The following is a 27,847-nucleotide window of genomic DNA, read 5'->3' as shown; positions in this document are numbered from 1 at the left end:
TCAGGTCTTGCACACGCCTGCTTTTTTTGTGGTACAGCCCCATTGTTCATACAGCAACTCTGAGTCATCTGTGAGGTGCCTGCACTCATCATGCTCACTCAGCTGAAAAGAAATGAAGATGCACACTGTTTGGATCATTTTGAACCTAATATTTCAGCTCATTCCAACCCTTTCCCATCTTTCTCATCTCTTTTCTTTCCCCCCTTCACACTTTTTCTCCTCTCTCTAGTATTTCCAAACCTGGTTTTGAAGTCATTGACCTTGAAAGCTAAAAAGAAAATAGCAGTTCACTTGCCAAGTGCAAATTCCTTGACAGATGCAGCATATAAACCAAGCTGTGCCATCAAACAAACCTCTAACACCTCTCATCAGAAGCCCTTGCTCTCGCTCTGTCTGGGTTTCTACACTGCATTATTTTTTCTTGATTGCATCATTGCTTTGTGGAGACTGAAACTCTTGAGACCATAACTACCCTAGTCTCTATAATAAGTATATTGCAGAAAGTGTATGATTCATGTATTTTGGTGGTATTTTTAACAGTCTTGTTAGATGTCAGCAGGGATTTATGTGATGGATCCCTCGATCTTATCAGAACAGCCACAACAAGCAAAAGCACAAGAGCCTCTAACTCTTAGAAATCCCTAATGCCGCTTTCTTCAATAGGGAGGATTAAGAGAACACACTGAATTAGTGCGGCTTTCACATAGGGCTGCCCAGGAGATCCTGGGTTCCTCAAGGGACACAGTTGCTCAGCTCCACATTGTGAGGACTTCTAACGCAGTGAGGATCTAAGTAGCTATTTAACCCTAGACTGATACTCTAAAATTGCAAAACTGAACCTGGAAATTCTTGAACCCCTGGATCAAGTCCTTTAGCACAGAGACAACAGCAGATTTGCAACAACTTCTATATGTAAGCAAGCCACTAGAGGGTGAGAGAGGTCCACAGTGCCCGAGAAGCCCTCCCCAGCCAGTTTCTCCATCTCCCCCATCAGCAAACACAGACTAGACCCTTCCTTTAAATAGCAAGTGGGGACTTCAGTTTTGACTCTGCTTGAGGGCCAAATGAAGGTGGCAGCAGTTCCCCAAGGTCTCCAGTATTTGGCCCTCCAAAAAGTGCCTAGCAGCTTTTCTTCATCCCCCAACTGCTGTTCCCACATGGAGGCAATTTCTCAGCGCCAAAGGCTGCAGGCCAGATGGACGCGTCCCGTGGGCTGAATGTGGCCCAGGAGCCATCAGCTACAGCACCATATGTAAGTGATGTTTTACATACATATCAAATATCAGGCCTCAGCTAAGTCGCAGATGAAGTATAATGCTACTACTGTAGCACAGTGCCCTTAATATCCTCCTGCGATGTGGAAGAGTCCTCCCTCCGTATCATTAGCAACAGATGAGCTCTGTGCTTGTTTTAGACCCCTGAGTACTTTGTAGCAAAAACATATCCAGAACATTCCATCTCAGCTGAGTTTTAGCAAAGAATTTAATAAAGATTTATAGGCTTTCAGAGATTGTTTTGAGCTTAGCCAAGGTCTCTTTTTTTAATAAGACTTTTCCGTGGGGGGCAGGGGAGGAAGTGTTTCCAAGGTTATAGAAATTGAAGCAATACCTCAGGTATCTCCAGCCTTACTCAGAGTACTACCAGGCCTTAAACTTATGAGAGAATCAACTTTGTTTTTACAAGTCTAATCCAGAAAACCTTTGTGTGGGTAATAAAATGTTCGGCCCCATAATCTTATGCTAATACTCATGTCCTTGGGCTTTATTACATTTAGAAATAAAAAATTAATCCCATAAAATATCCAAACATAAAAAGAAAATGTGCTGAGGGCAAAAAGGTGAAAGCTATCCTGTGCCATTATTTGTTAATTAAACCACTGAAGGCCTTTTTGATGACTGGAGATGGACAAATGCCAGAAGTTTCACTTCTGCAAAGAGCTTGAAATGTTGCTAAGAAATATTACAAGTTGGGTTTGAGTTTGTGATAGACATCATTCTGATGTGAGTACAGTGAAAGTCTTCCTTCCTGTTAAATTAACATTCCAACCATTCTGGAATGCTTTTCAGATAAGATATGCAAGATTTCCGGTACCTTAGATAAAGGCATTGAATGGGGGGAAGAATGGCTTGCAGTCAGCGTTTAAATCTGAAGAGAGAGTAGTTAGCTGGTAACTACAAGGAGTAATATAGTAAGAATTGGAGGAAATACTAGTTTGGTGGACCTCAGAAATGTAGTTCCCTGTCAGAAGAAACAACCTAGGTTTGCTCATTTTTCCCACACACGTTGTGTTCCCTCAGCTATGAGCATCCAGGCTAGTTTACTGCAGGCTTTTCAGTTAGACCATAATTTTCCTGAGATGCAGCGTGTAAAATGAGGCACAATACTTAAGATGAATCATCAGAAGTAGTAAGTTTGATCATAAATCAAAAATTATTTCACGTCTAGCATACTTTTTTTGTGTCTGCCATTACTCTGGCTGGGATTCACTGTCTTTTTCTGCAGACCTGCAGTCCAGCTCCTTTAAGCACAAATCTGATTATTCTACACATTTTACTTACCCTATTAAACTGCATTCTTTTTATTTCAGTATTTCTTTTTTCTGATTTATCAAAGCCATTTGGAGTTCAGATACTTTGCTATATGAACTCATGTCACCATCTGTCTTTAACAAAAGTATTTGCTAACTAATGTCAGATCCAGAGCCCTTATGTAAAATCTTGCTTTCTCAATCAATCCAGTGGCCAAATGTTAGGGATTTCAGACTGAATGTGAATCCTGATCTCTTGGAGAGGGCATCAACTAGTGGCTGTGCTGTTAAAAGAAAGGGCAGAGGTTTCAGACTGTACCAGAACAGATGATTCAATAGTCTGTCCTTAACATCAGCTGGTTTCAAGGGAAGACTTAGGAAACTGCAGAATGGTCAGGTGTGGAACTAAGGAAGATTATGCTGTAACCAGAAAATTACAAGTGACAGCAGGATATCGCATGCTGAATTGCTGCCAGACAATATTATCTGGGACTCTGAATAAGGGAGAGTGAATGAATGAAGAGCTCTTGGGGAAGATAAGTATCATACCCAGTGAGACAGGATGGGTTTGTTCGTAAGCCTCTCCTTGCTGAGCTTTGCAAGGGATCTGCCAAGTGCTTCAACCACAGACTTTTCTTGTGGACCCTGAACAGATCAGTTAAGTTCTTTGAACATTAAATCTTCATGATTCTGAGGGATACAGATGGTTGAGGAGTCAGTGCCCCTTCCCTACCCCGTCCCTTCCTCCCCCCCCTCAGAAAAATAAATAAAAATAGAAGCAAACTCTGGAGAAGAAAGGATGAGCCTAGAAGGAATCAAAGATTAGTTGACTGGAACACAGTTTATGTCTGGTAAGATACTCACGTAATGTAAGAAGATACATTGCACAGCTTAGATAAGAAAAGTGAGGGAAGACAAGAGCTACCTGTAATAAAAATAGATGCATTTAAGGACAGTTAGGTGAGAAAGAAAATAATTTTGTTGTTTTATTCAAAACATTTGGTTCCCATATAAAAATTGCATGAAAATTGAGCGTTGGCAATCATCAGTAATGAAAAGTCAAGTAAAAGGCTATGACACATGAGCTCCCTTAAGACCAAAGTAAAATCAGACTTATGATATGGATTAGGACTCTGGTGCTATTTAGGCAGCAAAGTCTGATGGTGAGATCCTGAGAACACATTACACCTGACTTTGAGGCTGTCTTCGGGGAAGCTGAAGTTCTGTTTTGTGCTTAATCAGAGTGGCTCAAGAAGCAGCATAGCTCAGGACTTAATTCCTGCCTGCATAAAAGCAGACACAAATAGCTTAATCTTTTGCAATACCAAAGGTACTATCAAGAAACACAGTGCTATTATGTCTAAGGGGTTAGGGGGATTCATTGTGTCTGGAAGCAAAGATCTATCTCTCCTCACTAACTTCCTTGCTATTCAGATGTTGTGACTTGGTATCAGGAGTCTCCCCCTTCTGCAGTGCACGTGAATAACTGTCCCAGAATAAGATTTTTCTTGGTGTCGCTCACTGGTCTCATTATACAGCATCTCACTCTATTCCCCATTCCAAGTGCTGGAGAAGACAATGGGTACAGAAGCAGCTGAAATGTTCTTTGAGTCTATCTGTCAGAAAGGACAAGATGACTTTGCAGGAAGCATGGAGGCAAATCTGCATGATGTGAACAACTAGTGCAGACTAGGTCTAGGGCAGCCCATACAGAACATCACAGAGTGAGCACTAGTGCCAAGGTTGTATAATATTATTACAATCTATTAATTTTTAAATTTTCTGAATTGCAAATCATGTTTCTAACATACACTGGTACCAGCCAACACTATATTTGAAGCTGAAAGGACCTATGAACAATGAATTTCTTACAATTAGTCTCTCTAAGAGATTTCTCAATGTCATGCATGTGTACATGTATGCACACGTCCATGTTGGATTCTTCACAAAAGGAAGTCATAGCTTCTGTTTTCTTTGGAGGTGGATAAATGAGGACAGGCTAACATTTACATAGGAGCCCAGCACGTTTCGTTCATAGTGGGTATGGAAGGTGCAGTGTCATTACCTTTCTTCAGACTCAAGTCTTTTCCTTGCTCCAGAAAAAAATGAGCTCAATCTCATTCTTTGGTAGTCAGCTTTCTGGTAGAGATTGGTTAGAGGAGAATGGATGTGATGAAGTACAATAAGAAAAAATACTTCCTTATGGGCTTAAAAGGAAAGATTAAATTTCCTTGCTTCTTCTTTCAAAGGGGAGTTGGGTCCCACTTTCACAACCAGTTGAAGCTTAAATCTCAGCCTTTTGATACCCATGTCCCTTACATAGCTCTGAACACCCTTGCACAGGTCCACATGACTGATCTTCCTCAACAGGTTTTGTGAAAATGTGCAGACCATCTTCTTCTACGTGCCAAAGCACTGAGTTTATGAAGCTAGAAAGTGAAAGTAATTTCTAAATCTAATTTCAGATCTCAGAGGAATAATGCAAGACAAAATGGAGGTCTTACGTATCTCCTCTTCTTGTACATTCACTGGGTAGGATGTAATCTACTTTTAAGAAAAACTCATCATTTGAAATATTGAGTATCCTTTGTTTAAAAGTGTGTTAAAGGAATCCATTTTTCCTGTTCTCCTTCTTGGTTTTTTTTTTTTCCTCCTCCCCTTTGAATACCAGAGGTCTTATTTCTAACTTACAGGGATGGTCATCTGCTCTTCTCATTCTGATGCAGTCTCCCTGGAGAGAAGAGTAATGATGAACCTTGCATTCCTTCACTATCTTGGTCCCCAGGGAAATAACTGTAGCCACAGATATAGAGCAGAAAAAATGAGTGAGCTGGGCTTTTCCACCATCCTTTATTTACACTCTTCATGGTTTCTTTTCTTTCAGTATTGCTTATGTATTTATGTTCTGCTAGCCCAGCAGGGATCAAAGTCTTTACTCTCACTGGTAGACTTTTTATGACGGAAAAGAAAGGGTATAAAAGAGCCCAGATTAAAAAGAAATACTACCTAGAAAACAACCAAAATTTTGTAATTTGCCACATCATTAGGAACTGCTGAAATTATGACACAAAATATTGTTGTCTGGAACTATCTAAAGTAATCTCATCAGCCTCAGAGTACTTCTGAATACACAGAATCCCGGTGCCCGTGAGTAGCAGAAGTTCCTTTATAAAGTAGCACAGCCAAAATGAAGAAGGGTAAGTTACAGTGCTCTAGAAATTTTGTGCTTGGCACAAAGAGAGCTATCTAAAGGGCTGGGCGTGGGGGCAGGAAAAGAATTTGTTTGCAGCAATTTTGTAGCATAAACTGTGATAAAAATATTGTCAGCAATTAGCAACATTTGCCTGGTGTCAGGTTTCTTTACAAACTCAAATATTATGTGAAATTTAGCAGGATATTTTTACCCAAAGGCAAATGAGTTATTTAATAACTCTTGTGAACAAAAGGGAAAACAGATCTTTTCCTGATTTTGATTTGCCATTTATTCTTTTTGATTGCCTGAAACCACACTCTGCACCCAGAAATATGAAACTGTAAGGAAATCAATTGGGTGAATGTAGAAGGAGAGGGGGAAGAGGAGTATATTTTAGTTGACTTCATGGTGTCCTTGAGCCACTAGCCAGCCCCGTGTAGGTATCATCATGAAACATACAGCTAGGATGTAGAAAATGAAACAGTGAACTATTATGAGGTAATATTGAGTAGGATTGAAGAGGATTGGAAAAATTACAACTTAGCTTCCGGAAGCTTCCTTAGAAGCTACTTCACTTCTGTTGAACAAATAAGATATTTCAGAAGAGGCATTCTTCCCCAAAGATCCTGGACTGATGATCCTAGCAGGGGATAAGCTGATATATCATTACAGTGCAGCTTCCACAGGTAGATAAATTCAGAGGAGAAAGAAGAGCCCATGGGCAGGGTAGACTCTATGCACAAAGAGCAGCAAGAGGACTCATCCCATTGCTCACCTTTCACTCAGTAGCCTGAGATTTGTGCTTTGACCTGGCACCAGGGAAATCCATTTTCAAATTTCCTCTCTGTTGAAGGGAATCTGAACCCACATTAGCTCCTCCACCAATCTGTCCTTCTGTTTTCACTTACTCTGTTTGTACCCACTCCAGAGAACACAGAGTACCAGTATGTCTCCTCAGAAGTGTTATGACCATTGAGCTCTTGCGTAAAAAAATTATTTATCTCTTATTCCACTGTCACAGTTTAACCCTGACCTGGCCAATTTCAGCAGCTAAAACCAAGCAGCTGGATTGCCAGTTCCCTTCCTCCCCCCAAGCCTGGAAATGAGAGGAAAAGACTTGCAGGCTGGAGACTAAAACTACTACTATATGAAATTGTCTCCCCACCCCCCCGATGATATACATCACTACAAATGCTGCAAAGCAAACATGGAGGAAAGGATCCAAGGCTGGGACAAAGTGGACTCAGGAATTGGATTCAGGAATGCATGGATCTGGGATCAGGGGCAAACAGATAGATGAGGCAGATGAGATCCTCACTGGACATGAGCCATTGAAGAAGAGAGAGGGAGACCCTTATGATCTCTCAGTTTTATACCAAGTATGACATGTATGGGATGGAATACTCTGTTGGTCGCTTTGGGGTCACCTGTCCTGTCTTCCCCTCCCTGCACATGTGACCTTTTTCACCTCTTTGGCTTACAGCACTCCACCAGCTCAAGGATAGCCTTGGTTACTATAGGATAAGTATTGGCCTTTCTGCATACTCATGCCCAGTGTTATCACTTCTAGACAGAAATGCTGTCTAAAAACCATGCAGTTAACTTTCACAAAATGAAGTTACTTAAATGAGACTTACCTGAAGTTACAAACTGCTCCTACTTTAACCCAAATCACAACCTCCACCTGTCTTATTGCAAAATATCAGTAAATGGGGCCCGGCATCAAAGGTTTCAGCTCAGCATCCAGTTGTATGGTAATGCCCCCAGCACTCCATTTTGGTGGCTTCTGCTTGCAGGAAGAAATGTAACTAAAACAATCTGTACCGCCTCGATGCATTTTATTCACAGAACTCAGTGAATGAAAGTATCTGTTAGACTCTTTGATGAAGAATTTCATTGAGGCAAAGTCTTTGATGAGGCAGTTACTTCACCTCCTACAAAAATCAGTAAACACTTTGTGACCCTACAAGAAAGAGAAAACTTCACAGCAACCACTTGTGGGTGCTCTCAGAGAAGCCTGCAGACAGTTTCTTCAAGAGGAGATGATCGAGCTATGGGAGCCCAAGTGAGCACAGGTGTGCCTGAGTCTGTTTATCTTAAGTTGATCCTGCAAAGAGATGAAAGGAAAAGTGGTGCGTAACTTCAAAGGCACTTGCTTAAATCTAGTCAAGGTTTCACTTAACTCTTTTAATAAGAAACAAAAATACTAAAGGAGTTGTATAGAGACAAAATAAAAAAAAAAAACCAGTTAAGATTTACATTGTAGGGAACTGCTGCATCTACAAGTCATTATTTCCAGTAGAAATAACATATAGTACTATGAGCCGCTGATGTATCTCATGAGGCATTTGCAGGAGATCTTTAATTAACTTGATTCACTAGTGAATGTAAGTAAATAAATCAATGCAATCTTGATCTTCTTAGAATTGAATGGGTAGAAGGTTCCTTCATTGCCTCAGGACTCTCTCATGCATTGTTTCTCAGTTATTCAGATTGATTGGGCTATTCAGTGTGAAGGTGCAAGTTTCCCTTTTCATGCCTGAATATGTTGTCAGCAAGCAGAAGAAAAGAGGAGTTGGTGCTGGGTTTTGATGGTTGCCTGAATAAGCAGTGCAGTTACTGCAAACTCATGACACCTCCTGTTTCTTGAATCCTGCTTTTTCCCTCTCTGCATGCATGAATTAATACACCAAAGGAAAGTTAGTATTATGATCTCCAGGCATTTTGTATTAGCAAGCAGCCAGACCTGCTAAGGCAAATGAATGCATGTCAGAACGAGGGTTTCTAACTGTACTCTTGTTGCCGGGATGGGTTTTCAGCTATATTAATGGTGTCAGCTGACTGTGGAGTAAGAGAGGAAAAGAGATCAGAAGGAACTAGTAGCAAGTACTGAGTATCTGTAGGCCTATATTTGCCATTGTCTGCTTGTGACTGAGCAGGTAAATCATATTTCACACTGTTGTCTGGAGCTCCTTGGCTGAGTTGATGCTGCCTGATCCGAAGCCTACCCAAAATTTCAGGCAAAAGACTGACTGGCTCTTTTTCAGTCCTTTTACAACAAACGACTAAATAGGATTTGGAGTCATTTCCATACCAGGCACAGTCAAAACCAATGCAGGGACTGAGAAGTAGTTCTATAGCTTCACGGTTCAAATTCACATTCTCTGCTGAGGTCAATCATTTACTGGCTAGTGACAACAAAATCACTTCATATTAGATGTCAAGTGTTAGCATAGCTTAAAGACAAACCAACTTCAAACATCAGAGAACAAAATAAAGTTTAAACCATGGGAGCAGTAATTTCTTACTCTGGAAATCACTAATGTTGCCCTGTGGAGAGCTGCAAAACCTCTCCAGTCGCTACTGTGATAAGCCAAGGCTCTGATTCCCGCTGTAAGAATTACTCAGTATCAACAGACTTTGAGCCTCACTAGGAGGAAACAAGGAACCGACCTCTACCAGAACCTGGGTCTCACAGAGAAAAAGATTACCCAGTTAGAAAAATAGAGGTTTCTAAGCTTCTTACACCTCTGTTAGCTCCCCACCAGGCAGTGTGTGTACATGCCTAGGTAGCATTCCTGAGTAGTCTCATCTAACTAACCTCTCAGACAAGGCTGCCAGCTAGTTTGCTGATTAACCTCAAACAACTTAAAAAAAAAAAAAAAAAAGAAGAAAATATAAAAAAATGCCAGACAGTGGTTTTAAGCATGATTCTTGAATTAACTTTGCCAGCTAGAACAAACAAATTGCCCTGGCTGCTGTGCAATAACCTTATTCCTCGATCTGCTTCTAACACGGCCCTCCTCAATCCCAACCTTTCTCACTGTGAAGTTTCCTTATGTGATTAGTTGTTATTAGTTTCCTTGGATAGATATAATGGAACTCTCCCAAGTGGAAGGAGCTGTAGACAGGATCAACAAAAAATTCACTGCAGCTCCTAAAAAACATACAGGCAAAATTAGCAATGGGAGTTACTGTACTGGTTTTGCCTGGGGTAGAGTTAAATTTCTTTGTAGTAGCTTGTATGGAGCTATGTTTAGAGTTTGTTGTGAGAATAGTATTGATAATACAAGGACGTTTTAGTTATTGTTGCACAGCATCAAAGCCTTTTCTGTATTTCGTGTTGTCCTGCCAGCGAGTAGGCTGGAGGTGGGGAAGGAGTTGGGAGGGGCCAGAGCTAGGACAATTGACTCCAAGTGACCAAAGGGATATTCCAGAAAACTGAGGTTTTTCTGCATCACTTGTTTTTAAAGCGTTGGTGTGGTTTTCTTTCTCTTTGTTGTTTTTTTCTCCTTTTCATTTCCTTTTCTATTTTCTTTTTATTTTTACTCTTTCTTTCCAATTATTAAACTGTCTTTATTGCAACCCTTAAGTTTTTTCCCTTTTACCCTTCTGATTCTCTCTCCTGTCCCACTGAGTGAGAGAGTGAGCAAGCAGCTGTGTTGTGTTAGTTGCCTACCGGAGTTAAACCATGACAGTTAAACTTCAAAGCCTTCCAGGGATTTGCTGAAACCTACAAATTAGGCAGCATGCATTTCTTGCAACTTCAATAAAGTGGTAAACCAGCATACACTGTTCCATTCAGCATAATTTTTCATCTCTGTTTTGTCCCAGGTTCTAAAGACTTGTAAACTGAACTTCAACCTCCTGTCTCCTACCTCTGTCCCAACCTACTTTCTTTCCTCTGCTTGCATTTCTACTCCTTGCTGATCTTGTGGGCAATTCTTAACACAGAGTCAATGTCTGAAAGCACATCAAGCCTGCCAGTGCTCTCACCTTGCTCCAATCCCATTGATCCCTGCAAGTTGCCCCAGTCACACCATGACCCACTGTGGCTCAGCTATGTAGGACACACTGGAAGGATGCCTTCCTCTCCCTGGCTTACCTCACTGACCTCAGGGTGAGTTTTGATTCTCTTTGTCTCTATCCTGCTTTCTTCAACTCTTCCCCACTTTTCCCTCCTCTCCAGTCACTTTAGATCAGCTCTCTCTTATAGAAAGGAAGGATAGAAAAATACTTAAAAATAAGTACAGCCATAAGTGCACTGGCTGTACTTTTTCTTGCTCTCCATATAGTGAGGGAGACACTCACTATGCCCAGGGACATTGCTGGGTGTGTAGGATGGAGTGAAGGGGATGCAAAAGTGAGGAACCCCATTCAGCATATGGAGATTTCTCTTTAAGGGCTTGAATGTTGTTTACTACAGAGCTTTGATTATATTTGAGTTAATTGGTTTTTTAAGACAATTATATGACATGGCTTGCCTGTGACGATTAGAGATTTTTTTCACTGACTCAGTTCTCTTGATCTCTCTGTTGTTCCAATTTGCTTTCCTGGAGAAAGGGATAGGGTAAAGGTATAACAGCTGTTTTGGGTAAGTAGATTATTGATTTTTAAAATAGTCTGGCACCCTAAGTGCTATGAGCTTGGCTATGATTGATACTAGTATGTTGGACTGTAAGTTGCTGTGTCCCACAATGCCTATCTACTACCTTCAGGGCATCTATTTTTTTTCTGTTAAAGTAGGTCAAAAAAGTGGTAGGTTTGCTTAAAGTGTTTGTGTCTTAATGGTGACCTGAACAACGTTCTGCAGGATTAAGAAATAGCTACTGGTTATGTAACAGTTAAATTAATGGATGTTAATAATAGTGTATGATAAGAAAGCAAACAGTTGGATATGGAGCTGGACCATGTCCACAGCACCATGGAAAAAACTTCTGGCAGAGACAGTGACATCACAAAGTCTCTCTCTGCCTCTTCTCATCACAAAGTTTTTTTCACAATCGCAGGAGTCAAACCCCTGCTGAATGAGCAAGAAATTACTAAGAACATTGCAACTTTCTGTCTTTTAGAAGGATTCCCTCAGTGTTTCTACGAGAACACTTTACTTATAGTTTGGGAAAAGATTTATGTATCCACTATCCCTTAGAAGTTCTGAGGCGCTGAATAAATGGTGCATTATTAAACATCTTGGAGCAAACCTAGTGGCTGGGAAGCTGAGGAGTGTCCCTTTCTTAGTCGATTAGGACTGGAGTACACACCACAGAAAGTAATCCCCTTGATTTTCGGGACAGTGGGTGTGATTTAAAGCTCCTGTTCCTGGAAGAACAATCTGGCAGGAATCATTTACTCACTAGAGAAGAATTTTTCACCAGTCTTGTTAGATCTGGGACCTGATTACTCTCAATCTAATTGTGGATGCTGGTCCATCTTTCCCTAGAGACAGCTATTAAGACTTTCATAAGACAGAGTGGTTTTCGTAGCTTAATGGCCTTCTATCATCCTAGGATAAGTCAGGTTATATCAGAGGACATTGATATCTATTCTGATTATTCACTTAGAGACCCAAGCCATAATCAAGTTCATTTCTCTGCCTCCTTGCTTGAGGGCAGATTTTCTTTTGTGCCCCCAAAATACTGTGTTTCCGTTATTTATAAGTGTTCATCAGATCATTCGTCTGTACAAATTACAGCCTGAGTATTATCTGTGAACTGTGTATTTCCATTATTCATCACGGTCTCCACTCCTCATTGGATGCCTGAAACTTTATGAATAGAGAAAAAAAGTGAATGATGAATAGTGAATCATGAATAATAAACAGAAGATGAGTACACTTTTTCATAATCCTATGCCTTATGAATATATGTACCCCTCTATATAAGTTGCCTTCACCAGCATTCATATGCAGAAAAAATAGATTGAAACAAGACTAACAAAAAAAGGGCAGGAATGCAGCTGAATCAAATCAGGAACTGTGGTTTTCTTGTGCATAGTCGCAAATGCAATACTCAGCAGTTATTCAGTTCCAGTAAAATTTTGAGGACAAAGTTAGCTAGAGAGGCAAGAGCAGGATTTTTCTCCACAACTCCCCCCCCTAGCTTCTCCAGGAAGGTGGACAAGTTACAGTGTTTCTGTTTTCTTCTGCTTTCTTTGCTGTAAAATAGAAAGAAGGATGCCCTTCCGCCTTCCTGTAGCACCTTCAAACCTCTGAATAAATCATGCTAAGTGAGCAAGAAGCATTTTTAAGGACTTAGCAGTAACTGGCATAAATCACGTTAGCCTTCAGATTCTTAGATTTCTAGGTAATGCACAGGTATGTTCAATGCAGAAGTTAGAGATTATTCATAAATTGTATTTTTCCCATGGCAGATAATTGGTAGGTTCCATGTATCTGACTTGTCAAATAATGTAATACTTAAAACCCAATTTTTGTTCATTTAAACAAAACTTTATTTTCTTGTTCCGTGTCCAAAACTTAATAATTATTGTTTTCCTAAGTGGCAACAATTTGCCCTCCTATGCCTGTAATAACGTCTTCTAATTTGAACCTGTAGAAACATCTTGGAAATTATTGTGGGCAATTATAATCATTCTTGCTCTAATTTGTACAATTATAGGAATGTGTTTTTTCTTAGCTGTGGGCTCCATCTGTCTAAAGTTGCTGACCAGAATGAAATCTGTGAATATACTTTTCTGAAAGGAAGAAGATTTTGTTTGGATTGTGAGATTTGTACTTCTCTTTTTCATGTTTTTAAAAATGGTTCTGACTAAATTGCATATGCATTTCTATCTTCTTTCTAATTAGGGAATCTACATAACGCTTGAAGATTTGCATGAAGAGGCAACAGGATTTTCATCTTTAGAAGGTAAAACCAAAATCTCTAGGGTCTTACCTGTAAATGAAAAAAATAAATAAGCCTGAGTCTTCTGTGCGTGATCTAACATTTAGTAGCTATTCATTATCAAGCCATTTTGATCATTCTGAAATTCAGAAAAGAAATGTTCCTAACTTGAATAAAAACAGCCAAGCTTTTCCGGAACTGCTGGAGGGTACTCAGCCAAAAGCATCCATTAGTCATCCAGAATTACCCCTCTAAATCAGATAGAAGAGGGACTTTATTCTGCTTTTCTCATAAAGTGAGTGTATCAACCTGCTTCCAAAGAGCCTTTTGCCAGCTGGGACCCAAGATGGTTATGCTGAAACCAGCATTCTTAAAATAGTTTTGGGTTCGACTTTGGCTTTCTTAGTGACAGAAGTCAGTTGCATCAAAAATAATTCCCAGTATGCTTTAACCATGCTAACAAGTATTGTGTAAGGTGAAATACCTTACAGATATGCATTAAACAGACCTGCATAGCTCTGCTCTTTTACACTTAACTGAAGTGAAATGCCAGAAATTTCTACATTGTGAGATGCCAGGATTTGAAGATTTTTCTGGACAAGCTTTTAAAATAAAATATGTTTTTAACAACATTTTATATTATTAAAGTACATAAGTGTTTTTATAGGTATTGGATATACTTTCTTCAGTCACAGAAATAAGTGGTATGTCTGTTTTAGCCCTGACTGTCTAAAAAACTATAATCAGGAAGTTCAAAGTACCAGGCTAGCCTAAAACTCAGTTAATGGAAGCTTTGTGACCATATTGTTGCCACTTTAAAAAATAATGATATAGTTTTGCTGATGTTTCTTTTGGTGCTCTAATGAACTGCAAATTAGGGTCGCTCTTTTAGTGTCCTTTTGAATCATCAAATTATAAATGCATTTCATCTGTCTCTAGGTATCACAGCAAGAATTACAAGATGACCTTTAAAAATGGCTAGTAAAACACTGCTTCTTACTTTGTTCTAGACCTCACCTCAATTTCTTGTCTCTCTTTCAGAGATAAATTATTTCCACTTGTGCCAGCACCTGTAATAGCAGCTGCCTTTCCACTACCTGTCATTCATTTTTCTAACTCCTCCCCATCCCTGCTTTTAGTTCTTTCTGCCTAGACTGCAATTCTCCATTTCTCTCAAGGAAAAAGTATATATTTAATATAAAAATACAAAATAGAGCCTGACCTTCCTTTCCTTTTCTCCTTGCCTCTCATAATGCAGGCAGTTGCCATAATGCTTTTTCTTCTTACACCAATTGTTCCATCTCATCCCATTCCCTTCCTTAGTCTTATCTTAGCTTCTCAGTGTGCTTTTGTCTTTTTCCATCATCACAGAGGCAGGTTTACTCTCGCTAAGGCTGCACCAGTGTGCCTCTCCAGTCCCTGCCCATTCTCCCTCCATTCTTTTCTGAGATCCAGCTGCAGTGCAAAGTTCCCCTTCTTCCCTTTGCTGCTCTCTCTGCCTTGGACTTGAACAGGAATGAGCACATACTTTTTGGAGAACTCACCTATTTTTTTTTGGCTTCAGTGAATTTTTCTTCTTTCTACTTTCTTCCTGCCTCCCTAACTCCTGTTCAGAAAGTCTCCTGGAATATTATCTCATTCTCCTCCCTGATTACTGGCGAGAGAAGAGCAGTGCTCTGTAAGGCTGTATTTTTAAAAACATTTCTTTATTTGATTCTTCTCACTTTCTGCTATGCCTCATCTGTGAACACAGGACCCACCAGTATGTCTATGTCAAAAAGGTCTTTCATATATGTCTTTACTTCAAATCTGTTTTCTTATGTGCAAATTAAAATCTTTCATGTCTCCTAAACTCCAACAATCAGGCCAAGACAAACTCAGCAAAAACAATCCTCAGAATCTCTCTTCCTTGTAAACTTGTTTCCCAAACTATTCATGGCTGCTTTTCATTGTCACAATATTTCCATACTGCTCTTAAATGGATGTGATCTTTAGAGATCTCTCTTATTCCCCACCCCATGACATACCTTGGTGTTGCAGTCTTTCCTAGCAACTTCTCTAAGAGGTATTTCCTACCCATGCAGACACCTGAGATTTACCATGTAGATCCCATCATCTGATATCTCTATAAGTATACTGACATTTTCCATCACCTTTCCCTGACTTCTCATGTTAACAAACAGCTTTCCAAAGCACCCATGGGGCTACATTAAGGTGGGGTGTTTTTTTCTGTAAAAACTACTTGGCTAGAGCCATATTGTATGGAATATATCTGACCAGATGCAGACACCTTTAGATACAGACGTGTGTATAAGAGTTAATTTCAACTTGCTTTTTTGTGGACAGAAAAAAACAAGGCATTGCCAGGTCGGATTTCATGTGTCAGTACCTAAAAGTGCCTGTTTCTCTTCACTGGCTGTAAAGGAAGGTAACAATGACTCGCTCAAATGCCAACAGTTGCAGCTGAGATATCTAAAACTATTGAGAAGAATCCCATCTTTTTGGGGATTTTGAAATATTTTGTCTTAGTTTTTACACTATATGTGGTTGAGAGCAATTCTATTTCCAAACCTCCTGGATCTGTACAGAGCCTAATGCAGCACGGTTCAAGGCCATGATGATGTTCTTATGGCACCACTATAACGACTAGACTTCAAGTTACCAACAGCATTGAAAAAAAAAACTAAAGAAAACATCTTGCAAAGGTTAGAGGAGACACAGTGATGTATAGCAAGAATGTGGAAGCATTCAGAAACAGTTAATTGATAGCTTGCGTGGCTGGTAATCACAGTGTTGCAGTCCCAGTGACTCTAAACATATGGTAGAAAGGATAATGCTGAAAAAGAACAATGGCATTTAGTCAGCTGCAGTATATACCACTTATTTATTTATTTATTCATTACTAACTGTAGTATGTAAAACTTTTCTTGCCTTCCTTTGGAGGAGGTTTTTAAATTTATATCTAAGACACTTGGAGAGAAAATTAAGTCCTCAGACTTCCATAACTATGGGTAACATTTAGCGAGAACTTTGCTTTTATTGCGCTACATGACAGCTTTTTAGCAACAAGTGAAATTCCAGAACTTGTGCTAATTCTTTTCACTTCTTATGTCTTTGATTTTGCAGACCACAATAACTTTGTTTCAGAAAGAGGTCACAATAGGGATATGACTGAGATACATAAAATTACTAGTAATATAATGATGATGAATGAAGAACGTTTGTTCAGTATTTCACACAATATTCTTATTCTTTTCAAAGATCATAAAATGAAATTGCCAGGCAGCAGATAAAAAATATATATTTTTAAGTCTGTGGCAGCATTTGTTACCAGTTTGGAAGAAAAATACCAGACATGCGCACACAAAATACATTTTTCTTGTGCAAAGCTTGTTGTTTACTTTGACATACAAAGCCAGAGTTGTTGTCATAATATTCTTCTTATGCAAATCAAATGTGACTTTTTGTCTTAAATAACTCTTGGTAGGTAAGTGTTAGCTGCAAAAGTAGGAAACCAAGAAGAAGGCTGCTGGTTTACCTTTCTTATCTCCTTCACTCTGGGTTAAATGAAACCTCTGGAGCAAGGAGGAGACTTTTCCTTCCTGTAGAGGAACAAAATCATGTCTAAGCAGAAAGATTCTAAAAAGCAACATGGGATAGACAAAATGAGCCCAGACTGGGAAACTGCTGCAAAGCAGGCTGCAAAGCCTGCTAACACAGGCAGTTTTCAAAGGTGATGGAAAGAGAGAGACTTTTCTGAAGGACCCACAGAAAACTTTCTAGAATTTGTTGTAACTTGGAAACTCACAAAAAAATTTGCTGGATTAAGGGAAACTCTGTAGGAAAATATTTGGCATTAGAGGAAATAGGGGCAGGGCAGAAAGAGTTGGTCCCAAATCCATTTGTTTTAATTCAGTTTTACCCAGCATGTCTGGATTTTTATCTGTTTAAAAATGTGTGCTCTAAGAGATCTCCATTTCTCTGATAATATACAAATTCCTTTTGGTGCTTTTGTAGTGTTCCTTGAAGGAAATTATATTAGCAGATGTACCTCAGAGTTTGGGCTTTTGAGATCGTGTCACATCCCTGTCACAGAAAGTATCTAGTTTCTATAGCCAATGGAAAGTGCCAACCACCATCAGAAAGTGACTCATACCAAACTTAGGAGAAGACAAGTGACGCTTTGGAAGCAGCTGTTTCTCCAATGACTACACTGAGACTGGTGTTTAGACTAGGCACTTGACTTTCAGATGTCTGTACGGAAGGAAAAAATCTTGGGTCTTTTTTCTTCTGTTGATATAATAACCCCTGAGCATGTACCTAGATGACTAAGCTGGTGGATGTATTGTTGTATGCAAAACATACACAAGCTGTCAGCTAACGAATAATAGCAACAGCCCTTACAAGAGTCACATCTCTAATGAAACACTATGGTTTGGTTCAAAATGCCTTGTCTTCATTCATCTCAGTAATGAAGCTCAGTCTGAATTTTTATTTTAGTCACTCTTCCAAAAGTAGCATTGGCTCTTCTGACAGGAAAGAGCATTTCATCATCTCTAAGAGCATCATTTGACAATAGGTCAACCTGCTCAGAATGTGATCTGAAGTTGTGAAACAATTGCTTTGATGGCTTTCCTCATCTTGGTTACAAGAAACCTTGCTTGACAATTTATTTTGAACATCTGGCCTGCTATTATTGAGCATCTATTTATAAAGCTGGCCTCAACAAAACTCTCATATAAGTATCTGTCTTTAATCAGTTTGTGTGTGTCTTGTGGCAGCAGAATATTTTACAGACGTTAATTCGTAATTGTTCGGGGGTTTCTTATACAAATCAGCATTCCTTTCTAGAGCTACTTTATTTATAAATGTTTTTTATTAACAGAGCTCTTTCTGCATACAACATAAATGAAAACAACTCTATTAGAGAAGCTGTGAGTCATTGCCATCATTTTACTCAATACTTTCATGATCTCAGAAAAGTAACGAAAAGGCTTTAACAACTAGCAATTCCATAAAATACAGGCAAACCACTTTTATTTTTTTCTGCAATTATACTAAGTTCATTTAAAAATCTTCTGGTTTTACCAAGGGTAGAGAAGTAATTGTAAGTACATTTGGAGATGCTATAGAATATCACATGGGAAAAGACAGAGAGAAAGCATGATTCTCATTCAAGAAGATGCAACGTAGGAAGGTTTGATGTACTGTTATTATGTGGATACATCACATTTCAAGTGAAGGCATATTGGAGAGCAATGACAGTTTTGTATCTATCACGTATTTTACCCATCATACATTTTTGCTCTCACAAAGATCGTCCTATTACTTTTCTAAAGATCAACAAAGGTTGATGCTGTTGATTCAGAAAGATACCTCTCTTTAGAAGAATTTTCTTGCTCTGCTACATATGACAAAACTCTTCGGTCTTCATTCAGCACAGGCTGGATATCTGAATTTCAGAATCCACGCAATACAATTTGTCCTTGCACCGATTATAGTACTTAAAATAGAAAAAGAGGTTTTGTTAAAGGGAAAGAACTTAGAAAGAGATTCTTCTTCCACTGAAGTCAAGGAAAATCCTGTATTTGATGTGAACAGATTAAGATTTTTTCCCTAAGGTCTGAATACAAATTTATCTGAGTCATTTTGAATTTGTTTGAGCATTACATTCATATGTTGGTGATAGATGCTATGACTGGAAGAAAGACAAAAGAGAGGATTACTTTATTACCTTTCATTATTCTAAGTATGAGTTTCAAGAAATAATATTACCTGACCAACCCAGAGGCCTTCTTTCGTGGAGTGACTACATCACCTAACAAAGGAAGAGCTACAGATGTGGTGTCGTGTATCTGGACTTCTGTAAGGCCTTTGATAGTCCCCCCACAACATCCTTCTCTCTAAATTGGAGACATACGGATTTGATGGATGGACTGTTCAGTGGATAAGGAATTGGTTCGTTGATCATATCCAGAGGGTAGTTGTTAATGACTCAATGTCCAGATGGAGCTCAGTGACAAGTGGTATCCCTCAGGGGTCCATATTAGGACCGGTACTGTTTAATATCTTTATCAATGACACAGACAGGCTGATTGAGTGCATACTCAGCAGGTTTGCAGAAAATACCGAGACACACTTGAGGGATGGAATGCCATCCAGAGGGTCCAGGGCAAACTTGAGAACTGGGCCCATGTGAACCTCATGAAGTTCAACAGACCCATGTGCAAGGTCCTACACCTGGGTTGGGGCAATCCTTGTTTTCAACACAGGTTGTGGGATGAAGGGATGTGAGCTGGAAATGTGCGCTAGTTGAAGATGTCCCTGCTTGCTGCAGGAGAGATGGACTAGATGAGCTTTAAGGGTCCCTTCCAACCCAAACTATTCTATGTGACATAAAATTATATATATATATTTGTAATCATTTTGGTGCCTCTGTTTGGATGATTCCTGGAAGTTCCTTAAAACGAGAATCCTCAGGGATCCGTAGGAGATGCAGCATGCCCTGCACTCAAGAAAGTGTTGTGAGTAACATTTTTCACGTGCTTTAACAATTTTTGATTTAGTAATTACTTTCAGAATAGGAATTACTTCTTTCATTAGCCTGTCATCTTTTATATACATATATATATATATATATATATAAATAAAAAGTAATAAAAAGAAAACTTCAAATGCTGTTCCTGGAGGAGAAAAATTCTACTATTGGCATAATGTAGCATTAAGATGCTGGATTGTCCAGAAAGCTTTTTTGTAATAGAGTGCAGTGTTTCTGCATGAAATTCATTGTCTACAAGTGACTATAATTATGCTATCTATTACTCTGTCTATCATTATTTCCATAAGGAACAAGAAAGATAAATTGAAAGAGAATATTCTGGTATTCTGCTTCCAAGTGTGTAACAGCTGATCAAGGCTCAGGGATATCAGCACTAAAAGCTATAAATTCTTCTGGATCTTGGGCCACTTTCCATCATTCTGGCTTTCTCACGTTAATAGTCACTGCAATTGAAACCATGGGAGATCAGGTGTGTGCCATCGTTCTCCTTCAGATCATGCCCACATATTGACCTGTCCTGGACTCTCACTGGGGCCTTGAGTGGTGACAGGAAGAAAGCTGTGATTTATACAGCACTGTCATAGTTAGTAGATCTCACAGGTGTTGCTAGAGTTTGGACTGTGTCAGTAGAAATCTTTATGTTCAATGGTTTATAAATATGGCCATTAAATGTCAGTCCCAGTTGCAATTTGACATAAAAGTTCTTAGTGTCTGTGGCAATCTTACAGTAAAATGCAAAATATGTTTTGTTCTTTTGAAGTAATTTGGATATGTACTCGTGTGCATGCACACAAGCATCTCTGCCCACCACCACGACTCTGAAACAGGAGGTGCAAAATATGATTTACATAAGTTGTTCAACCCATACGTTTCAAAAAGGCAGCTCCCTTCTCCTGGCTCTTGCTTACACCAGGACTGAGACCAGAAGTCCTCCTCTTTGTGTAGCTTTCAAGGGCTGGCTAGTGTCCTCCATCCACCACCACCAGAAGAAATGTCACCTGCTTTACTCTGCAAGAGCTTACTGATGTGCACTCAGCCTTCTTTAGGCACACTCTTGAGATTTGACAGAGACCTGGAAACACATCATGGGTTCTGGAGAACATTGAGCTCCTCACCCTCAGCTGCTTTGGTCTCAAAAGCACTGGTCTCAACTGGCTTTTCCTGGTCCACATCCTCAGTTTCTCCCATTCCTGGGCTAGAGCTATGCTCAGCCCCAGTCCCATAGTCCTCCTCCCTGATCACATATGAGACTGTGCAGAGACCAGGGCTGCTGGAGGACTTTCCATTACAGGATGCTTGGTTATGACTAAAATACCTAATCTCTTCAGTGCTACAGTTGTCTTTCACTCAACAGGGTGATGAATTCATTACTTCCTCTCAGGGCTGCTGTAATACCAGTGATGAGTGCCACAGATGTACCTGTAAACAACTGCCTAGATCTAAGAGCATGACCATGAATTGAAAGTCATTCATTGAATATTTCCAGAAAGTGAACTGAAAGATTAAGGAAGCAAATTCATGACTTTAAATTGCACTACTTTTTGGTTACATTTGTTATATTCCTAGTGCATCACATATGACAAACCTGCCCGAAAGTCACAGGCACAGAACAATAAATTATGCATATGCAGCATTTGAGAGTAGTAACCTCTACATATTGAGTAGCTTGCATAATAATAACATTTATAAATCTAACTTCCTTCCATAAGCTTTCCTCTCTAAGCAGAGGGGAAATAACCAGTAGATGTAGCCGTAAAGAAAGGAGTGCAAGAGCCAAGAGGTCACAAAATATGGAGTATGAAGAAGTGCCCATTTCAATCAGTCACCATGAGCATTCTTATTTATTGTATGTTATAAAAAGTTTATTGTCCGTTTTACAGCTCTAGCTGCCCAAAGTTTGATTTAACCAGAAAACATGCGAGTAATAGCCACCAGGCCTAGCTTTTCCTGTCTGTGAAGTTGTGACAGCTTAGCTCAGACTTTTTCCAAGCTATTTGTTAGTGAACATGAATTCTTCATTTATTTGGGAGAACATCTGCACTGCAACTTGTAAATTGCTCAAGAGCTGAGGACAAAATCTGCACCCTGAGTCTCTACCAGTGAATAGAAACACCTCCTGTTTTATTACTAAAGGGATACATCCTTATTTTTATTGCTCCATACTGGAACCCATAATCTAAACTGCTGGGTAATTTTTAAATCATCACCATTGTGTTTTGTCATTAGAAGCATTGAAGTTTCACCTGAGCCAGCATGGAAGCTCAATTAGCCTTGTTGGTCACAGAGAAGGTTGTGTCGTTCACTGAGACAGACTAGGCATTGCTGGAGGATTTTCCTTTCTGTCCCCCTCCCATTGCCTCGAGCCGTGGGTAGAAAGATTCCTAAAGAAGCGAAGGAGTCTGGTGACGTCCAAGAGGGTTGAGAAGTGAACTTGCTTTCCCTGTCCTTCTTCAACTTTTGCAGTTGTCCTGGTGGCTGTTTGCTGCCTACTTTGCCTTCCCAGTGTGGCAGGTTTTCCAAGCGGTGTTTTCAGTTCACTGTGAATTTCCTGCACTGATGTAAGGAACACTGATCCCCATTTGGGTCAGCATGAGTGTACAGGTGGGACTTACTGAGAGTGTTCCTGAGATTGATCCTCAGAAAATTTGCAGATGACACCAATCTGAGTGGTGCAGTTGTCACACCAGAAGGATGGGATGTCATTCAGAGGGACCTGGAAAAGATGGAGAAGTGGCCCTTGTGAACCTCATGAGGTTCAACAAGGCCAAGTGCAAGGTCCTACACCTGGGTCAGGACAATCTGTGTTTACAATACAGGATGGGGGATGATATAATTAAGAGCAACCCTGAAGAGAAGGACTTGTAGGTGCTCATTGATGAGAAACTTGACGTGTGCCAGCAATGTGCACTCACAGCCCAGAACGCCAACTACATCCTGGGCTGCATCAGAAGAATTGTGGCCAGCAGGTCGAGGGCAATGATTCTCACCTTCTACTCCACTCTTGTGAGACCTCACCTGAAGTACTGTGTCCAGTTCTGGAATTCCCAAACATAAGAAGAATAAGCAACTGAGTCCAGAGGAGGGCTACAAAGATGGTCAAAAGGCTGGAGCACCTCCGCTATAAGAACAGGCTGAGAGAGTTGGGGTTGTTCAGCTGGGAGAAGAGAAGGCTTTTATAGAGAGAGACCTTATAGCAGCCTTCCAGTACCTGAAGAAAGAAAGCTGGGTAAGAACATTTTACTAGGGCATGTAGTGACAGGTCAATGATGAATCACTTTAAATTGGAAGGGGGAAGGTTTAGACTAGACATTAGGAAGAAATTCTTCACAAAGAGAGTTGCGAGGCACAGGAACAGGTTGCCCAGGGAAGCTGTGGATGCCCCCTTTCTGGAAGTATTCAAGGCCAGGTTGGAAGGGGCCTTGGGCAGCCTGATATAGTGGGAGGTGTCCCTGCCCACGGCAGGGAGGTTGGAACTAGATGATCTTTGAAGTCACTTCCAACCCACACCATTGTATGAGGCATTGATTCTATAGAATAGAATCATAGAATCATAGAATCACCAGGTTGGAAGGGACCCACTGGGTCATCGAGTCCAATTATTTCTAGCACTCCTTAAACCATGCCCCTCAGCACCTCATCCACCAGTCCCTTAAACACCATGATTCTATAAGGGCATTTTCTACACTGAGATTTTAAAGTTAATTATTTTAAATTAGCTCCTTGTGACTTGGGCAATGGGCTGAAAGAAAAGAGGAGTAAGAAATGTACTGTTGCGCCAACAGATGTGTCTCTGTTTTGTTTCCTCAATAGGGACAGAGAAGAGGACATGACAGTAAGTTGAAGGCTTTGTTTTGGTTGGTTGCCTTTGCTGGAATAGGCCATATAACTCCTTACTAGATTCCTTCAAGTGCATAGATTTGGGAAGGAGCTGGGGGAGGCTAGAGGGGAAGCTAGTGCTCTCAGTTAATTAACCTTCCTTCAGCTACTTAAAATTCCATGTAAGCTTTCAATATGTGTGTGTGTCCTGATCAGCTTTCTGATCACAGGCACATGGTCCTCCCATGCACAGGGATGCATCGTGTCCTGTCTCACAGATATCAAAGCTTCACACTGATCTTAGAGGAGGATGCCAGTGAGTGATGCATCAGAGATGGAGAGGTCCCTGCATTTAGTCTGGATTCAAAATTCCTGCTGAGACAGAGCGACACAGGGACACAGCAGCAAAGCACACAATAAACCACCATATAAACATAAATGCCCTGGGCAGCTACCGGCTGTCCTGAGTTCCAAGAAAACTTACCAGGAGATTAACTACAGCAGAAGCATCAGCACACAAAAGTTCCTTTTATGCTCTAATTATTTTATAGTATACAATGCAATATCTTCTGCTACTAAGCTATTTGTTTATCAAGCCCTTAAAGTTGCTGGCTGCAGAAAAGCCATATTGTGTATAGATTTTAAGCAAAGGTGTCTTATGGTACTGAACTGCTAAATTATATGAGCTTTCTGCATTCAGTTGTGTTACACGAGCCTGCAAGATCTCAAACTTTGGTCCTATATCTTCTGGTGAGTGGATTTACGTTCAATGTCAAAGAAAAAAAGAATGAGCATAATGAAAAAAATGTAACGCAGACTATTTATTGCTATGTTCTTTCCATAGTTTTTTGAATTCATCAGCAACAAAGACCTGTGGGTAAAAAAAAAAAAAAAAAAAAAAAAAAAAAAGAGCCTAATATTGAAAGAAGATCAGGAATATGCTTAACTTCACCTGCTTTGTAGACAAAGGTTTTACCACTTGAAAATTGTTTGGACTGCTAGGAGGGAAATGATGGGACATAGAAAATCTTTTTTTGCAATAAACAAGAATGTAAATCATTTCAAGTTTAGACAGTGTTCAGCTCAAGAATGCATCAGCTTCAGAAAAGATTAATATACCGGTATTTCTTGTGCTTTTTATTTGGAAAAAATCAGCTGGCTTTGATTAACCAAATTAAGATCAAAAGAGAAAGGATAGAAACATTGAATACCTCATCCATGGTAGATATAACTGTTAAAACAGAAAGTTGCCTTCTCTGTGTCTTTGGTTGTGTGAAGGATATATTTTTTAAAGTATATAGCATTGCTTATAGTGATTCTATATATTAGGGATCCCAAGTACTTTTAAATAATATTTCACCTATTGTAATTGACTTAATAACTAGTCTAGAAGGACCGTCTGTGTTACAGAAAATACAATTGTGTAAGGTGATTAAAGCTGTAAATTAATCTAAAGGCAGAGTTCAAGTTGCACACCTAGCTGTCCTGTCTGTATTGTTGCATATTGAATCAGCCTACGGAACTATAGGGCTAGATAACAGCCTTCGCATTGCCACTGAGTTTTAAACCCCAAGAGTGAAAAATGGGGTGGAGCTGCAGGACAAGAAATGTAGCTTGTCATTGATGCTGTTGTCAATGAGGTTTGAAACACAAGCAGAGACACAGTAGGTGAGAAGTAAGACAGAAAGATTGACATTAACAAGCCAGAAAGATTTAAGATGACAGAAACTATCAATGTCAGAAAAGCCAGGCAATTCCCTTGGAGTATGTTTGGGAAATTTATTTTTATTTAATACAGATATTCCTTTTAAGATGCAGTCTCACATGGTGATGAAAGAGTGCCTGCTCATCCTTATATTAATTATGGTCTGAATGCATTTTAGATTATTTTTCATGAACAGCTGTTGACATTTATTTATCTCAGTAATCTCACTCCCTTGGAAGTACTATCACTGGTGACTTCTCTTTGCCATCCTGATTTTGGATAACAATCCTTAATAGGAGGCATGCTGTTCTCTGGATGAGACAAAATGTTCTCGCAACTTAACAGATATTTCCATTGTAAGCTTGGCTCACATGATCAGGGGTGAATAAACTACTGAAGTATATTATGTCATCCACTTGTGACTCACCTGCCACATTTTGCTTTTAAAATAACATGGAATAAATTAGGAAACAAATGAAACAGAACAGAAATCTCAAGTTTTGATCTACAGAGGGAAAAAATTAAGCCTGAAGTACACCAGGTTTTTAGAGAATCATAAAATTATAGAATGGTTTGAGTTGGAAGAAACCTTAAATATCATGTAATTCCAACCCCCTGCAATGGGCAGGGACACTTCCCACTAGAAGAGGCTGCTCAAGATCTCATCCAACCTGGCCTTAAACATTTCCAGGGAGGGAGAAGCCACAACTGGCCTGGGCAACCTGTTCCTGTGTCTCACAACCCTCAATGTGACAAATTTGCTCCTTATATCTAGTCTAAATTGCTCCTCTCCAATTTATAGCCATTCCCCCTCATCCTGCCACTACATGCCTTTGTAAAAAGTCCCTCCCCAGCTTTCTTGTAGCCCCTTCAGGAACTGGAAGGCTGTTATAAAGTCTCCTCAGAGCCTTCTCTTCTCCTGGCTGAACAACCCCAACTCTCTCAGCCTGTCCTCATATGGGAGGTGCTCCGGCCCTCTGATCATCCTTGTAGCCTTCCTTATTATCCTTATTGTGATTAACTTTAAGCATAAGCTTAAATATTAATAAGGTGAGAGACTCTCTAAGGATCATCAAAGGAAGAACAGCATTGCTACAGAAGGTTTGTCAGTTTGAGATTTTTTTCTGTTAAAAGAATACCTGAAATAATTTTTTTGAAGTAATTGCAGTTATCTGTTCTCTAACAGGAAATAAGAGGACTATATAGGATTGCTGATTTATTTCAGAAGAACAGGGAAAATGTAATCTCTGGTGATGGAAGGTCTGCAAGATTATCATGTGATTAATTTTTTGCCAGATCCGGACTTATCCCCAAACCAAACACTTCTTTGGAACTCAGATACAGATTCACCAATATTCCTGAAAAAAATTGCTTAGAAAACATAGTAGATTACATCCACCACAAGAGGAGAAAACTGTGTAACTCTAAATCTCATGTTGTAACGTCTAGCCAAAAAAAATTCACAAATATCAAAAGTGGATGGAACAGTGGGATTGGGAATATGGTCAGAAAGAAGGGATGAGGTCTTGGGGTGTGCTGTCTGCAGTTATGGGCAGAATTGAGCAAATGTATGTGGGTTGCAAAGGAAGAAATGTCTTTTTTCTCATTTGTACTCTCTGAAGAACACAGAAGTCCTAATTATTTTCCAATATCCCATTGAACTAGAAAATGTAGAGAAAAATAATCTCAGGCTTTGGGACAAGTTTTGACAATTTAATGTGTTCCTGATGCAGCACAGCAATAGCTCAGATGACTTTAATCAGTATCCTTTGGAGAATGGGCAAATTTTAGGCAGCCCTGAGCTTAGTGAGGCATGATTCACACATTTAAAGCATGTGTTTAAACCCAATCGAATTTTAAAAATAAGAAAAGAAGCAGTAATATAAATATTAGATGAACACTGTCAAAGACACCACTAGAATGCGGCTGATTCTGCCCTGTAATTCTAGTTTAAATTGGAGACTGATTTTCATTCAAGTTAATGATGAAGTGTCTTATAATTTTAATGGATAGGGAACTGCTTTTTTTTAAAAAAAAAAAAAGAATTGGACATAATATTCCTGGTTAACATTTTAAATAGGAGTGGTTTCTTCTGTGTGATCAATATTGATCAATATTAGAAAATGAACAGTTCACATTTGCACTATTACTAACACAGTTGTGTAATCTGCCATAAGACTTGTGATTTGTTTGTGTTCATGTTGTTTCTCATATCTTATATGGATTTAAATCATATTTATGTAATTAAAATCCAAGTTTTGGGGGTTTTTTCTGCTGCAAAAATGAAGGGATAGCAATTTGAATTTACAAGGTATCACTGGTTACAGCAGCTGTTGCCCAGTTGAATTAATGTTTAGGGTTAACAGAGATTGATTTATTCAGTTTAAACCTCAGATTAGTGTTAAGAACAAAGTTCTGGAGGAGC

This window comes from Cuculus canorus, chromosome 2 (assembly GCF_017976375.1).
Source record: "Cuculus canorus isolate bCucCan1 chromosome 2, bCucCan1.pri, whole genome shotgun sequence".
NCBI lineage: Eukaryota > Metazoa > Chordata > Aves > Cuculiformes > Cuculidae > Cuculus > Cuculus canorus.
The sequence above is the reverse complement of the archived record's forward strand: the minus strand, read 5'-3'. Positions refer to the sequence as shown.